The following is a 16,963-nucleotide window of genomic DNA, read 5'->3' as shown; positions in this document are numbered from 1 at the left end:
CTTGAGCCTTCATAAATAGAACGAGGGTTATGGACTAAATATAAAAAGAGGTTTTATTTATTTACAATACGTCTAGTTTATTTATATTTTTATTTATTTACCATAGCTTTTGAGTAAGTATAAAAAGACGTTTTATTTATTTACCATACCTCCACTTTACTTATATTTTTATTTGTTTACACCCTTACATGTATATAAGGTGACTTATGGAGTAAATATAAAAAATGTTTTATTTATTTACCATACCTCTCATTTATTTATATTTTTATTAATTTACCATACCTCTTTTATAAATATGGTATTTGGCCCATAGGATTCACTTAAATAAAACCTATTCTTGAAAATGGGCGAATGGATTCACTTAAATAAAACCTATTATTGAAAATGGGCGAATGGAAGGTTGTAAGTCATAATTTCAAGGGCTAAATTTACCTTTTTTACCCTCTCCCTTAAAATAAGGTGGGCTATTTGAGGTGATTTGTAAAAATGTACTGTGATACAAAATATTCGCCCACTAAAAATTTAAAACCCCTTAATTTCGCCAAAGGGCGAACATTCGCCCCTAAAATTATCCTTGCTATTGGATGTGTATACTAGTAGTCTATATTTGAGGGAAATTTGTCTACAGGTAACCTAATTAAAATCACATGCAAAGTGTTGGTTTGGATAGTCTCTCAAAAATATTTATAATGGTATATGAAGCTTTGCCAAATTCCCAAGGAATGAGGAGAAAAGTTGGTTTCAAGTGAATGTAGTCTTAGCATGAACATATGGATTCAAGGAATCTAGGCATTTTGGCTATCTGAGGTGCATCCAATTAGCACGTAGAATAAATAGGAAAATTATAAATTCATCTAGACATCCGAGTCATCCAAAGAATTTATGACTAGATCATATGCTAAGTATAGGTTGATTATCTGAATAATAAGATATCCAAACTTATATGAGATGCACAAGGTATCTAGGTATCTCAAGGTTCCATAATGAAACTACTTAAGAAAAGTCTGAGATCTATATTTATTTCAAATTCAACCATGCTAAGGTTCTAACAATGAAATTTCGTAAGGAGAAAGGGTTATCTTGGCATTTAGGTATCTGGGGGTTGCAAAATGGAATAAATTAAGAAAATTCCTAGATCCAGACTTAGTTCAAATGAAGAGGTATACATTTCAAGGTTCTAGCTGCAAAGTTCCACTTTGTAAAAGGCATATGGAAATTCTGGCCTCCAAGAGGTGTGATAGAGTGAGAAATATAGGCTATGGGAAGAAATACTTACTGGGGATAACCTAAAGCCATAGAGTAAGACAGGTAATAGATAGCTTGAGGTTATGAGCTCTATACTGATCCAATAATATACTTTCTGTGTTTGCTGCCTGTACGATGACGATTGATCTCTTGCTGCTTGCCCGTTGAGATATAGATATCTTGCTTACTTACGCTAATCAGAAGATACTTGCTGACCTTACTTTGCGTACCTCTTCTCTCACAAGCAAGAGAGATAGATCTTGAACTACTTGCAATCACTTAAGAAAACTACTTGATATTGGATTTCTTCACCAGGTATTGATGTTGTAAGAGAGTGGTGAATATGGTATGCCATAGAATTGATTCATTAGCTTGACTGACTTGGAAGTTGAGTTGGGTTGATGATGTGGAAAGGAAATAGGCCATGGAAGGATGTATTAGGGTATCCCATCCTTTGGGCAAAGAGTCTATATGCCATTTCTTGAATGAGGTGGATCCAAAATTTTCCTGAAATAAACTAACATTAGACTCCTAAAAATTGGAAACGTGAGTTGGCATCCATGTCATTGTGATGTGGCACTCTATGATCATGACACGTTTTACAAATATTTGGCCTTTTGGGTGACAAAGTGGCTCATTTTTCAGTGACACACGGTGGAAATGTAGCAAGACACATGGTAGAAAGCTAACATGACTGATGACATGATAATAACCTGGTAAGTGAGTTGGTAAAACCTTGGTATTCATACTAGGGAGTTGTTTTGTAAGCTTCTATAGTGTTAAATAAGTCAACCACGTATGTGTAGTGACAACTGGAGTTGAAGCACTAGTCTAGTGGACCTGACTAATCCATGTGATGCCACAAAAGATTAAGGGCACATACAACAAATCACAAACCTCTTCCCCCTCGTTAAAACTCAGGAGAGAAGGGGGGCCCTGAAGTGCTTCCCTTGTTGTTAGATCAGATTAGCATATGGGGTTCACTTAGTGCACTTGGAAAAGGTATGGATGAGTTAAGTCACATATTTGACAAACCTCAAGGTCCTCCCCCTGTTACTAACTATCAACTCGATGGGGGGGCCCAAAGATGAATTTTCAGTCATTGATCTCAATCAAAATTCTTGGCACACCTTTGGAAGGTTTTGATTGTTTAAACATTGGGTGAGTTTCCTTGGTCCAGGGCTAAGCCACTTATGGTTTTAATACCATGGTTTGGGCCTATAGTTATGTGCACCTAGGAGTTAGCCATCAAGGGCTATGAGATAGAAATTTAGAACTTGAGCAACAAATTTCGTTGAACAATTAAAGTCTATAATGGATGGAAATTAAAAGTGGAAAGCCTATAAATAAAAAATATGATGATGTGAGAATGGTATGTTCCCATGAAAATATGAGAGAGATGGATACCATGAGCATAGAGATGTGTAGGAAACTTGATAAGTACAAGGAGAAGAAAGGGGAACTGCACAACAAAAGTTAAAGATCGCAAACTTGAAGGAAAATGAATTGAATTAGTGAATTAAAGTAAGAAAGGTTTATGCAAATAAGTGAGAGAGGAACTAAGAATTAAATATTTGATTCATAAGGATCTTAATGCCCATGTATATAAGTTTGAAAATAAGATGAAAAAGGGATCTGAGTGGCTGTTGCAGGTTGGATATTTCATATTAGGGGATTATAGTCTCCTTCAAGTTGGTTCTTGTAAATATCAAGGGATTGGTGCCTCCAACAAGTTTGTGCTTCCAAATTTGAGTGAGTCAATGGATCTTGTTGTTTGGTACCTACAAAAGCTTATGTAAATTGAAGTTGTGGCTTCCATTTATACTATAATTAAAAATAATATTCTGGTTCTCTCCCGTATGGGTTTCCAAGGAATATCTTGTGTTTAACATGTTATGTTATTGGTGCATTACTCAATTATTGATTGATTAAATAATTGTGAAATTTTTTATAATACTAATTCAACCCCCCACCCCCACACCCCCCCATTATTAATTTTAATCTCAATAATTGGTATCATAGTAGGTCCTTAAAAAAAATTAACAACTGGAAGGCAGACCTAAAAGGAATTAATGGCCATCCAAGATGGATTTTTCTCAAATAGAGAAGCAATCTTTGATGGATAAAATTATGTATTATGTAAAACAAGGATAGAATCTTACCTAATGTCTCTTGGCGTTGATTTATGGACATTTGTTGAAGTTGGATACACAATACCAAAAACACCTCCAACAAATCTAAACGAAAGAAGGGTATACTCAAACAATGCAAAGGCTAAGAATGCTAACATGTTTGGTCTTAATCAATCTAAACTCATCAAGGAAATTAATTTTAAATATGCTAGGGAGGTTTAAGATAATCTCAATAACGTCTATGAAGGAGATTCTAAGTTAAAGAAAGATAAACTTGAAACACAGAGAATGAGGTTTGAAAGTCTAAAGATGAATGATGATGAAAGTATTGCAAAATTCTTTCTCAAAGTTAATGCAATAACTAATGCCATTAGAGGCCTTAATGAAAATATTGATGAAGAAGTTGTGGTTTAGAAATAATTGAGATATCTTCCCATGATATTTAATGTCGATATCTTTGTCATTTAGGAGGTGCAAGACATGAATACTCTCACAATTGATGTACCACATGGAATTCTCACAACATATTAAATGAGGATAGGAAAAGAGAAGTTAGAAGCAAAGGCGGATTCCTTCAAAGCCTCAAATAAGTCTAAATAACATCACTATTTCTCTAGTTATGACTCAGATCAGTAGATGGTTCAACTTGTGAGGAAGTTAAAATTCAAATTTAGAAAATTTAAAGGTAAGTTGACTTTCAAATATTTTGATTACGGTAGAATTGGTCTCTTTCCTTAAAAATGTCCTTACTATAAAGTATAAAATAAATAAAAGGAAAGAGATCAAAAGAGTAGAAGTATATCTCATACACATCGGAAGGGAAAGTATCAGAGAAATAAGGGTTTCTACACTAAAGAAGATAATAACTCATCTAAAGAGAGAAATGAGAAAACATTTAATGAAGAGCATTATGAATGTTTTCTCATGGCCATAGAGACTGAATATAATTACAAAGATAATTTAGACATCAAGGAAGAAGTTCATGTTAGAAACTTAACTGAACTAAGAGGGGGGGTGACATGAATCAATTTAGTACATTTATGGACAATTTTTTCTTGTCTTTTTAATGCTTATATGAATTATTCAATGAGCAGTTTAACACCATATAACATGTAGATATGATATATGAAAAATATGTAATATGTGAACCACAACATAACAACTTTCATGATAGCATAAAATTAACACACAAAATCATCACATGCACACCAGATTTTAGTGGAAACCCATAAAGGGAGAAAACCATGACTTTGTTATTGTTGTGATGCAAAGGAACGCTCCTACTCCCTTATTACATCTAATTCCCTATAATATCCAATCTACAGGAGGCTACTACCTTAATTCTTTTGTAATCTACAACTTACAAGGAAGCTCCAACTCCCTTCAACTTTTCGCAAGATACAACCCACATGAGATTCCTACCTCAAAAGACTCCAACCTATTCTTTTTATAAAGGTACAACTTGAAAGGATATTACAATCCCCTCATACATACAAGAAACAACATGTTGTTTTACCTGGTTTATAACTCTACATATCTCCATCTTTGTTTATGCTTTTTCTTCTCCTAAATTATTCTTCATATATGCTCTATATGTGCTAGGTAGCTAATGAATAACTCACTCTGATCTCACATTCTCTAACTCTCTAACATTAGAACCTTCGAGCCTCACACACTTTGATAAACAAGGTTTGATGGTTGTTAGAATTCCATACAAGAATATGAAGTGAAAAGACTTTTCTCTTAGCATTCCACTCATTTGTTTCACACCTTTTGAGATTTTGAATATTAAAATAAATAAATTCTTCACCAAATATTATTTTCATTGTTCAACCACCTGTAATGATTAGAACGACAAGCATAGAAACCATAGTCTTTGCAACATACGCTAGAAATACATAAACAACTATAACACATCACAACATCACAGGAATAAAAAAATTATTCATGCCTTTTCCTTTGTATTTTCCTTATACCTTTTCCCTTTCTTTTCATCATTTCTTTGCCTTGTATCCCAACAATTTCTACAACATAACAATCTCTGTAACATTCTATCATCAACAATCAACAATAATATGTTACCAACAAGGATGTATAACATAAGAACTCCAAGACAACCATGGCATCAATAACACTATTTTCCATCCTACTTTGCTACTCCTTTTCCATAACCATATATGCAACATCATCATGCAATCAACTTAGCATGCAATAACAACATATGAAAGCAAGCTTGAACATGTTATTCTCCCTCACCTCCAAAGCATAACAATAACTCCATCAACACAAGCATGTCATGAACAATACATGTTCAACTATGCATACATTAATTGTGCATACATTAAGTATGACATCATACTTTGCTGCTCCTTTACCATAGTGTGAATAGGAAACATATTGTTGTCAACATAATCTTATCACACCCATTTGGTGACAACACTTCTTGCTACTCCTTTTCCTTACATCAAAACAATGTCTTTCATTCATATTTCCTTGCCTTGCATCTCTACAAAACCTTTTTCACCATCTATGTAAGCATTTCCCAACAAGTACAATGCATCAAGTATCAACATGATAACATGAGCATGTGCAACCAAGTATTACATCACTTGCAACAACTCCCATTGCAACATAATTATCAACATAAGAAAGAATAACATATGATGACAACATAAGTAAGTAGCCTCTAAAAATAAGTTCCTTCACCTCTGATAAACTTGACATATCAAGCATACCTTCAAAATAAGTAAGTAGCCTCTAAAAATAAGTTCCTTCACCTCTAATCAACATGACATATCAGGCATACCTTCAACATAAGTAAGTATCCTCTACAACATACCTTTTTGGTCCTTTCCCATCAATGAAAATGATGCCAATAGTTGAAGGGGTAGTTAATCTTGAAGAAGAACTAATTAGTACTCTAAATGCATTGAAGAAGACTAGGAAGGAGAATAGGAAGTTGAAGGAACAATTGTTGAAGGTGGAAGAAGGTAATCATTATTCTGACGAGGAAACCTTTAACCTTCAAAATATTCAGTTAGAAGAAGAAAAATAAATTAAAGAAATTATTCCACAACAAATAAAGGATAAATAAAAGAGTCATGATAGATTAGAGGATGAGAATACATCTCCAAAATAGTAGATATTCAAGAAGCATGAAAAGAAATATCCAAATACATATGAAGAATCCATCATCTATCTGAAAACCCAACTTGAAGAGGTAAAGAGAAAAGAGGCGATCCTCACAAATTAGCTGATAGAATGGGAGAAGAGCTGCCAAAATTTAGAAGAAGATGTTGTTTCTCTAAGAAAATATTTAGAGAAAACCAAGGGAAAAATATATTTGAATATCAAATTTACTAAAGGATCAGATACACTAAATAAAATCCTCAACATCCAAAGATCGTCGATAATCAAAATGGGTATGGGTCACAAAGAGCCCCATGAGATCTTGAAAGGTGAGCCAAGCACAAAATATTGAGGAAAACAAAATCCTTAAGCTATGCAGATGTGCTCAAAGGAAGACCCAATGAATTAAAAATAGTTATTGACAAAAAGAGGAACCATAAAAGAATTTATTCCATTAGATCCATGTATAATTATGAAGGAAAATTAGAGACTTAGCAAGGAATGTAGAAAATATTCAATAGATATACTCCTCCACAAACGAAGTACACTTTTAGGTACCCAAATCCTTTCTATGGATACTCTTACTCATGTCGTGATTTTGGTCATAGGGCTATAAAGTATAGATCCAATAAATTTGTGAGAAAATAAAATGTTAGATGTAGTCGATTCTCAGATTCTACATATAGAAATTCCTATACTAGAAAGAAAAATGCATTTTCTCCCCTCTTTGTTGAAATTGAATGCTAAAATTGCAATAATTTTGAGCACAAAGAAAGTCAATGTAGAGGAAGATTTATTAATTCTAGTAGATGTTGGGAAAAATAATTGTCTTAATAATATAAGCCATTCACTCATACATAAATTATAAACCAAGGTAGTTTTGTCTATTTCAAAGTTATTATGCACAATATATGTATGCAAAAATTTCCAACTAACATTGACTAGTTCCTAATTATTTCTATCCTTTACGGTTGGTATTCAATCAAAACCCAAGGTTACTGTAACTATTCAAACTTGTAGGAATGGAAATCAATTTAAATAAAGATCTCCCTGTGAAATCCACACTTGCATGGTCACTCTCTATGTGCAACTCTGAAATGTAAATCACACTTGCAGTAAATAAAGAGAATTCAACTATTCTAGGATCACTCTTGTAGAAAAATAACACTCTTTGAAATTAAATCCACACCTTCAACAAAAAATTCAACCATGAACACACACAATCATCAACTCTTACGCTAAAAATTGAAAATAAAAAAAATATTCAATTTCATAATAAATTGTATCAATTTTGAAGAATTAATATGAGATGAAGACGATGGCGCTACGGCTCTGCAACTAGGGTTCTGGCGACTTTCTGAAACGGTGTAGACAAATTCGTTTCTGCATCCACAGAGGGACTGCCTACCTAGAATCGACAGCGCCCCACAGGCTTAACTAAAGTGAATATGGATTCCCCCCAGGGGGGGGCCTCAAAGCCCTCCCCCATGTCCAATCATGCACCTCCAGGGCAAACTGGGACTTCAGCCTTTGGGTCGGTTCTTGGAGAGGCGGATAATAGAGAGACCCCTCAGCAGGATAAAACCAATGCATCTACCAGTCGGTCAGACAAGAGCAGCGAGACACCAGAAAGAAAAGATAAGCAAGAGGAAATGCCTAAGGTCACCTCGAAGACATGCAAACCAATAGCAGCTGAAAGGCCCAAGATAGAACTGCCCAGTCAGAAGATCAATGAACGAATCTAGTATATGACGGACCATGCACTCATTGGAAAATTTATTGGATTTTGGCCGACAGAAAAATCCCTGTATGGATGGATCTCGGCTAAGTGGAAACCCAAGGGTCATGTCACACTGCAGCTAGGACCGAAAGGGTTCTTTACTGTGATATTCTTGTGCCTAGAAGACAAGTACAGAATCCTGGACGAGGGGCCTTATTTTTTCAATTCAGCAGGATTGTATCTAAGGGAATGGGTAGCAAGATTTAACCCAGACAAGGAAGACCTCAGCTGGGCACCAGTGTGGATCAGAATGTACTCGCTTCCAGAGGAATATTGGGATGAAGGTCTGCTCAAAGACATTGGAAATGGGTTGGGGGAATACATAAAAGCGGCGGAAGAGACGAAGCTTCGCAGATACACATCCTACGCCCGCATCTGTGTTTTCATGCGCCTGGACAAGGCCCTGCCGGACTCGGTAAGTCTCTTCCATGACGACTATGAATGGATTCAACCCTTGGATTATGAACATGTACCCTTTCGCTGCCGTAAATGTCATGCTCACGGGCATCTCTTTCGGGACTGCCCGTTAAATGCCAAAGCCAACACCTCCGATCCCTCTGACATGCCGGCCCAAGATGGCTTCACCAAAGTTCCTAGCCGCAAAAGAGCACACAAAAAGTCTTCTACGGGGAAAAAACCCCAGCAGGACGCTGCCTCCTTCCCTTCTACGAGCAATAGTTTTGAGATTCTTGCTAAAGCTTCAGAAGATCAGCCCATGAACTCAAAGCCCAACCCTACGCCCATTTCATCCTCAGCAATCCCTCCTCCTTCTGGTTCATCTCCCGCAACTCATCCCCCCAAGGGTGATATTGGAATCCCTAAGGAGGGCCGAAAGGGCTCAGATGGGAAAGCAAATGATATGGAAGTTGACGGCCTTCCAAACCAACCCTTGAGCTTAGCTATATCTTCAGCAGAAAATAGTCAGGTACAACAGATGGATGAAGAACCAGAGAGTATTGATATGGAAGGACTTGACATTCTTGAGCTTGAACTAGCATGCAAAAAGAAGGACTATGACAACATTCCAGAGCTTCAGCTCAGCAAACTGGAAGTCGTCATTTCCAGGGCTTATCAGCAGCAACAGTTGGGCATCCAGCCGGGCAGTCATTGGGATGGCGGCCTCCCCCCAAAAGATACCAAAAAGCGGGGGAGAAGAACAGATCTCCAACGAACAATTGCAATAGGGAAAATCCTGGTGGACTCAGGCAGGTATGCTAAGTTGACAAAGTACTACAAGCCCTCCACCAGTAGTGAATCATGAAGCTTACTTCATGGAATTTAAGGGGGCTCAACAGCCCAGGGAAATTGAGAATAATAAAAAACATGATAAAGATGGAGCAGCCACAGATATGCTTTCTTCAAGAAACGAAGTGTAACAGTAGCACTCTAGGAAACATCCTCTCAAGAGCTTGGCCAGGCAGTCAATCGGTTGCAGTGGATGCTTCGGGAGCATCGGGCGGGCTAGCCATTGCCTGGAATGCGCAAGCGTTAACTCTCTCAGACTTTCATGCATCTCACCACATTATCCAGGCCACTTTTCACATTATAGGCACTAACATCCATGGCCACCTTACCAATGTTTACTTCCCGCAGGAAGCAGGTAACAAAATAGCGTTACTTAATACAATAGAAGCTCTAAACTTTAATAGAATACATCCTCTTTGGATCATTGGAGGAGACTTCAACATGATCACTAAGCTTGAGGAAAAGCAAGGAGGTAGAGCCAAGTTGGAGCAGGAAAATGGCCACTTCAAAGAATTCATCCAAAACAACTCTCTAATCGACCTGCAATTTTGTAATGGAACGCACACTTGGAGCAATCGTAGAACCGGGAAGCATCAAATCGCTTCCAAACTAGATAGATTCCTCATATCTGACAACGCGGTTCATTTGGGAGGTGACATAGCGGCAGCAATTCTCCCTTATTCCGGCTCTGATCATTGGCCTATCTCCCTCCAGTGGCAAAGACCAGGCAATGCCACCAAACGACCTTTTCGCTTCGAAGAGTTCTGGCTCACCCACCCTACATTCAAAGACTTCATCAGGTCTACTTGGAACACCTTCCTATCACCAGAGGGGTCTAAAATGTTTCAGTTTCAACAGAAACTCAAACATCTCAAATCCCAAATAAAGCGTTGGAATCAAGAGACATTTGGAAATATTTTTCAGGCGCAACAGGACCTAAACAAGGAAATGAAAGAACTCCAGCAACAAATAATCACAGGGGGACACAATGAAAGGACCTTGGAACAGGAACAACGCATTCACAATCAACTGGAGGAGAGGAGAAAGCAGGAGGAGATACTATGGAAGCAGAAATCCAGGATTAGATGGCTGAAAGAGGGAGAAAGGAACACTAAATTCTTCCACCGAACCACAATTCAAAGAAGAATGCACAACAATATCTCTTTCATTCAGAAGCAAGGAGGGGAAAGAGTGGAAAAGCATGATGAGATCGAGCAGGAGTTTCTCAGACACTTCAGGCAAGTTCATCAAGAGCCCCTCACAGATAGACGACCTGCTATAGAAAAATTACCCAAAATGTGCCGAAAATTATCACAGAAGAACATAACGAGCTCCTTCTACGCCCAATCTTGCCTCAGGAGGTGGATGCCGCTATGAACCAGCTCAAGGAGGGCAAAGCCCCTGGCCCGGATGGCTTCACTACCACCTTCTTCCACTCCTTCTGGGAGCTGATTAAAGAAGAGGTCTGGCAAGTGGTGGAGGAATCTCAGACTCTTCACTGGCTTTTGCCCTCTCTCAACTCAACTTTCATTGCACTCATTCCAAAAGAGGAGAGAACCAATACTCCGGATAAATTTCGCCCAATCGCTCTTTGCAACGTTATTTACAAAGTGATCTCTAAAGTCATAGCCAACAGGTTAAAGCCGCTTTTGCCCCTGCTCATCTCGCCTGAACAATCCGGCTATGTGGAAGGAAGACAGATCTTGGATGGCATCATCCTCACGCATGAAATCATACACTCCCTCAAGCACTCCAAACAGGCAGGTATGATTCTCAAGCTTGATCTTTCAAAAGCTTTTGATAAGCTCAGTTGGACATATATTCAAAAAATGTTAAATGCTTTTGGTTTCTCTCCTATGTGGGTTCGTTGGATTATGAGTCTCATCTCCACATCCTTCTTCTCTATTCTCGTAAATGGCATCCCCTCCCGTCCTTTCAGTCCCTCCAGAGGAATTCGGCAGGGCGACCCTCTCTCCCCATTCCTCTTTGTGTTAATGGCGGAAGGCCTGGGGCGCCACATCAAACATGCCCTCCTCACCCAGCAGCTCAAAGGTCTATCCATTCACAACTCCCCGACAATAACTCATCAGCAGTTTGTTGATGACAACATGATTTTTGGTTACCCGTCTGTCCAGGAAGCCTCCCTGTTCAAATCCCTGCTAAATGACTTCTCTGAGGCTTCAGGAACCAGCATCAATAAGGCTAAATCGCAGATTTTTTTCTTCCATACTCCCCCTGTCGTGCAGCATGCCATAGCCCATATCTTGGGTTTCTCCATAGACTCTCTCCCTTCCAAATACCTTGGAGCCCCCCTTATTGATTCGGCCATCAAGCATTCCACCTGGCGCATCCTCATCGAGAAGCTTGAATCCCGCCTCAACCTATGGACGCACAGAACGCTGAATATTGCAAGTCGTTTGGTGCTCATCAAAGCTGTGTTACAGGCAATGCCGCTTTATTTATTCTCTATCCTTGCAGCGCCTAAGTGGGTTATTAAAAGAATAAGGGATCTACAACGCAACTTTCTTTGGGGGACTATAGGCACAAACCACAAATGGGCCTTGGTAAAATGGACCACAGCTTGTATGCCCAAAGAAAAAGGAGGCATTGGCCTGAGGGATCCCAACCACAGCAATGCCATCATGTGTGCAAAAATCTGGTGGCAATGGCTCTCTTCCCCCAATAAGCCATGGGCAGCCATTTGGACTGCCAAATATGCCAATCACCAGCCACAGGAGGAGCTCATCAGATTCACTCCCACTGCAAAAGGTTCACTCATATGGAATGCTGCCAAACAACACTTCTTGTTGATTCAGCAACACAGTTTTTGGGAAGTAAGAAATGGTAGAACAGCTCGGTTCTGGATGGATGCCTGGAACCAATTGCCAAAGCTCAACAGCATTCTTAACCCGATTCCAAGCTACATCGGGGAGGAACAACAACAGAAAGAGATCTGGCAGCATTGGACTCAGGAGACAGAGCAAGGGTACAGACAATGGAAGCAAAGTGACAGGTTAATCAGGAACGCGGATCACCATTTTATGAAGGATCTGGAAAGGGAGCTCCAAAAGCGACGTATAAGATATTCCGATGGCAGGGACATTCTTCGATGGGGTTACACGCCTAGAGGAACCTTTTCCACCTCAGAGGCTCACAAAATTATATGCACAGAACCTTCGCCCCCCGATCCCATTTGGGGTAGAATATGGGCATCAGGCACCTGGCCCAAAGTCTCTCTCTTCCTCTGGCTGGTTGGGCATCAGAAAATTCTCACATGGGACAAGCTAAGGCAAAGAAACTATCATGGCCCTTCAATCTGTGTCAACTGTAACTCTCAGGAGGAAACTCTCCAGCACCTTCTGGATTCCTGCACCCTGGCCAATCATTTGTGGGAGAAGGCAAGCTTCAGATGTCAAAGAAGATGCAGAGTGTCGGACGACATCACCAATTCCATACGCCATTGGCAAAAGAATCCCTACAAAAGTGAAATTCTCAACCATTTATGGAGGATGATTCCCGGGCTCCTCCTTTGGTGCATTTGGAAAGAAAGGAATAAGCGCATATTCAAAGATCAAAGTTCTCCGTTAGAGATCATCTGGAGCAACTTTTGTCTGAATCTCAAAGAGACTCTGGCGCTCCGTACCTGGAAGCAGGACGACCTTCCCACTCTAGATAATGAGAAGGCCATCTGGGCTAACTGGAACATGCAACTCCCTCAGGAAATTCACAATCATGCCCCCTCAAAGAGCATCAACATAAAAAAGGATTCTTGGACAGCTCCCCCAAAGCACACCTTCAAGCTCAACTTTGATGGAGCTTCAAAGGGCAACCCTGGAAAAGCAGGATTTGGTGGAATATTCAGAAATAATACAGGCTTGCCCCTCCTTGTTTACTTCGGAAATATAGGATGGGACACCAATAATTCGGCTGAGTTGGAGGGTCTCTGGCAAGGTCTCCTCCTCTCATGGAAACACAACTTCCATCCCCTGGAGATCGAAGGTGATTCCTTAATCCTTATCAACATGGCCAAACAGCTCCTAAATGGATCTCATGCGAGGAAAATTGCCACTAGTTGGAGACTCGAAGCAAGATTGGAGGCCATAGAACAAGCGCTTCTCAACAATAGGGCCATCATCTTCAATCATGTTAAGAGGGAAGGCAACAAGGTCGCTGACCTTCTGGCCAACGTGGGTGTGGAAACTGAGCATACTCTAAGCACAGGAACTCTAGACATAATTCCGAAACATGATCAAGAACAGGAATGCAAACTTTTGGTCCAAAGGGATGCTGCCCCCCCGGATGCGGGTGTTTAAGTCTGCCTTAAATTCGATGGGACTGGAGTGGGCTGAGAAAGGCTGCCACCTGCTAGCCCTGTACAGCGAAGCCATTTACATGTGGCCGGATGATCATACGTAGGTGGGCTTCACTCTGTTTAAAGGAATTTGTGCAAGCAACTCTGATTTACCTTTCACCTCCGCACGATCTGTTATGTTCTGGCTCTTGGCTCCCATGAATGCCACAGTAATGGTGGGAGCATCTTGAGGCAGGGGAATGGGCATTAAAACTAGCCTCCACCATGGGTTTCTTCAGGTGTCTCTTATGTTATGTTGGTTGGGCTCTTGCTCTGTTAGCTCGAAGAAGTTGCCTCTGTCAATTTCCTTGACTCTCTCTGAAGCTTTGGGCTCTCGTCCGATTGTTTGTTTGTCTGGCCTAAGTCCTACCTCTCTGGTGGTTCGTTCTGGTATCCACAAGGGCGCTGTCACTGTAGACATGCCTCGACCCCGCCAAAGGATGTTAAGCCGCAGAGGCACCTCTCGGGGGGCGCCTTCTCGCCCTTCTTCCCTCTCTCCCTCCAGTGAATTCACTTCTAGCCAGTACCCTTGCACTTGCAGCGGGAGAGGGCACTTTCTGTGGCCTAGTCAATTCCTTGAACCTAGCTCTCCAGGTTCCTCGTCCTCACCCTCCTTCGGTTCTACAATCTTCACTTTTAATTCCACCCTGAACCGTCCTCAGATTACAACCCATGTCTCGGTGCTCTTTCTCGAGGAAGCCTAGGAAGAGGGCGAGTCCAATGTTCCTCAGGAGGACCCAGGCTTAGTTTCTGTGCCAAATTCTAGCTCCTCGCGGGCTATGGAGACTCCGACAAGCAATGTTAATGACATAGTGATGGAGCCAACGGCCCTGGGTTCGTCAGTGAATGAGGATGCTCAAGCTCAGGATTTGGCTAATGGTGGTTTGTGCAGGATCGTGGAGGAGCCTCCAGGCACCTAATTCATGCTCTGCAGCTCCATCTTAGGTTATGCGTCCCAGTATTAAGGGCTTTTCGCCACTGTTGACAATTTTTGTAACTGCTGTTACGTCGAGGTTAAACATGCATGTTTTTTGTAATGCTTGTAAGCTCAGCAAGGCCAAGATGGGTAACTCTGGATCCCCTGCATGGGACTATATAACATGGCCTAGTCCAAACTCTCTGTTCTGGACAATTTTTTGTTTCAAGCTGCCTTTCCTTCTGGGCAGCTGTTTCTTATGCTAGTCATGCTGTAACTGTATACCTTTAATGTGAATAATAGAATAGTCTTATTTAGAAAAAATAAAAATAAATTGTATCAATTTGTGACAATAGGTAACTAATATTACGTCACAAAAATGAATTGTAAACCAATAACAACAATTGAACAATAGTAGTAACAAAAAGTTAATAGGGATCGATCTGATAATAGTTATGATGGAATATGAGGAAACTATATTAAATTATTCTAGAAGATAACTCAACTAGGCCGTAACAATAATATATCAAGCAAGAAATATGTAACAATAGCAATCTAAAATAACATGAATTGAAAACCCAGAGCTTATAAGTGAATTACTTAAAGTTACTACAATACCTATATAGACATAATGATCCCTTCTAAAAAGGAAGGCCCTTCCTCCTAATAGGGGTTTGCTAAAACTACAACTCATAGGCTAGCACAATAGATCATAAAAATGAACCACAGACTCACATAACATTGCATTAGATCTGAATATAAAGCACAAATATGCACAATATGGAAACAATAATGTGACCCCTCCCACATTGGGTAGAGAGATACCTTCTTATAGGTTTATCTCTTCTATCTAATCTTGGTATCATAATCATGAACAACCATGTTATTCTTCCAATTCTAAGGTTATCAAATAATATTAACTAAAAGTATTTTCTTTGAAACACGTTACAAAAAATTATCTAAAAGAAAGGTGATGTCGTAACGGGTGCCTCATTTTAAAGAGTAGCTGAAATATTGGGAATCATAACTGTTGTGGCCAAATTCGCCACTTTGTCAAGAAAAGTCAATCCCCTACTAGCGTAGAAATTCTAATTGACCCGCTAAGTAACAACATACATATCAATTTCTGAAGATAACACTAAGAATTATGTCAACACTGAATAGAGTATTATCATCATAATAACAACAAAGCTATTGGCCTAGTGTAACAATATTATGGAATCTTGGAAAAACAACATTGCAACATCTAGAAAAAGGGAGCAATGACATCCTATCCCATTGGGTCATCTTGTAGACATTCTTCTTTATCATTTTTTTAGTAAATACACTCAAAAAAACTATCCTCTTATCAAATGCAAGAAAAACCACATAATTTAGAGTGATATGGGAAAGTGGCATACCTTAGTCAAAATGATAATCAATTAAATAAAGTATTTGGTTATGAAGGAAAAAATGGTCAAAATGGTAAGGAATAGAGCGGTGAAAAGGATACTAATTATTGGACCCAACATCTCCCACCAACTGAAGTAACGACATGCCCTCATGCAAACCCATCAATCAGCCTTTAATGCATGTTGTGAGTGTAATTCAATGAAATTATAATCCATTTTTGGATCCTTATTAATAATTCTAAAGTGCTAAGAAGAAATTAGATCCAACCACCATATCACTACCTCTCCAGATGTTATGCTCTTAACCTGCAAAAATGATACCCAAATACAGAATATGCGAAGAAAAGATACCGAGAACACAGAATAGCAATGATTTTATTATTCAGAGAGTAATATTCACTTGCATCTTCGAGGGGGCAACCTCCAATAGAGCAGAGCTCAATTTCAAAATAAGACATGATGCTCCTCGCAGGGAGTCTCTATCCTTTATATATGAATCATACATGCAATACCATGGACCAATACCGTGGGTTTTATTAATACCATCTATATAATACTACGAACCATTTGCAACTAACTGTGGTTCCGTCATTAATTACGGATTAACCACTTACAATTATTAATATGGGCTTTATTGACTCTTGACTATGACGTGATCCCATTACATAAATAAGGGGGTTAGGGTGGGACCCTAACATGCCCTCCCCCCTTAAGACTAGTCTTGTCCTCAAGGCTGAAGCTGCGGAAACTGCTGAAGAATAGTGGTTGGTTCCC

Source organism: Pinus tabuliformis, chromosome X (assembly GCF_031772625.1).
Source record: "Pinus tabuliformis cultivar Carrire ecotype Pingquan chromosome X, CPIR1, whole genome shotgun sequence".
NCBI lineage: Eukaryota > Viridiplantae > Streptophyta > Pinopsida > Pinales > Pinaceae > Pinus > Pinus tabuliformis.
This window is presented reverse-complemented; position numbering follows the sequence as displayed.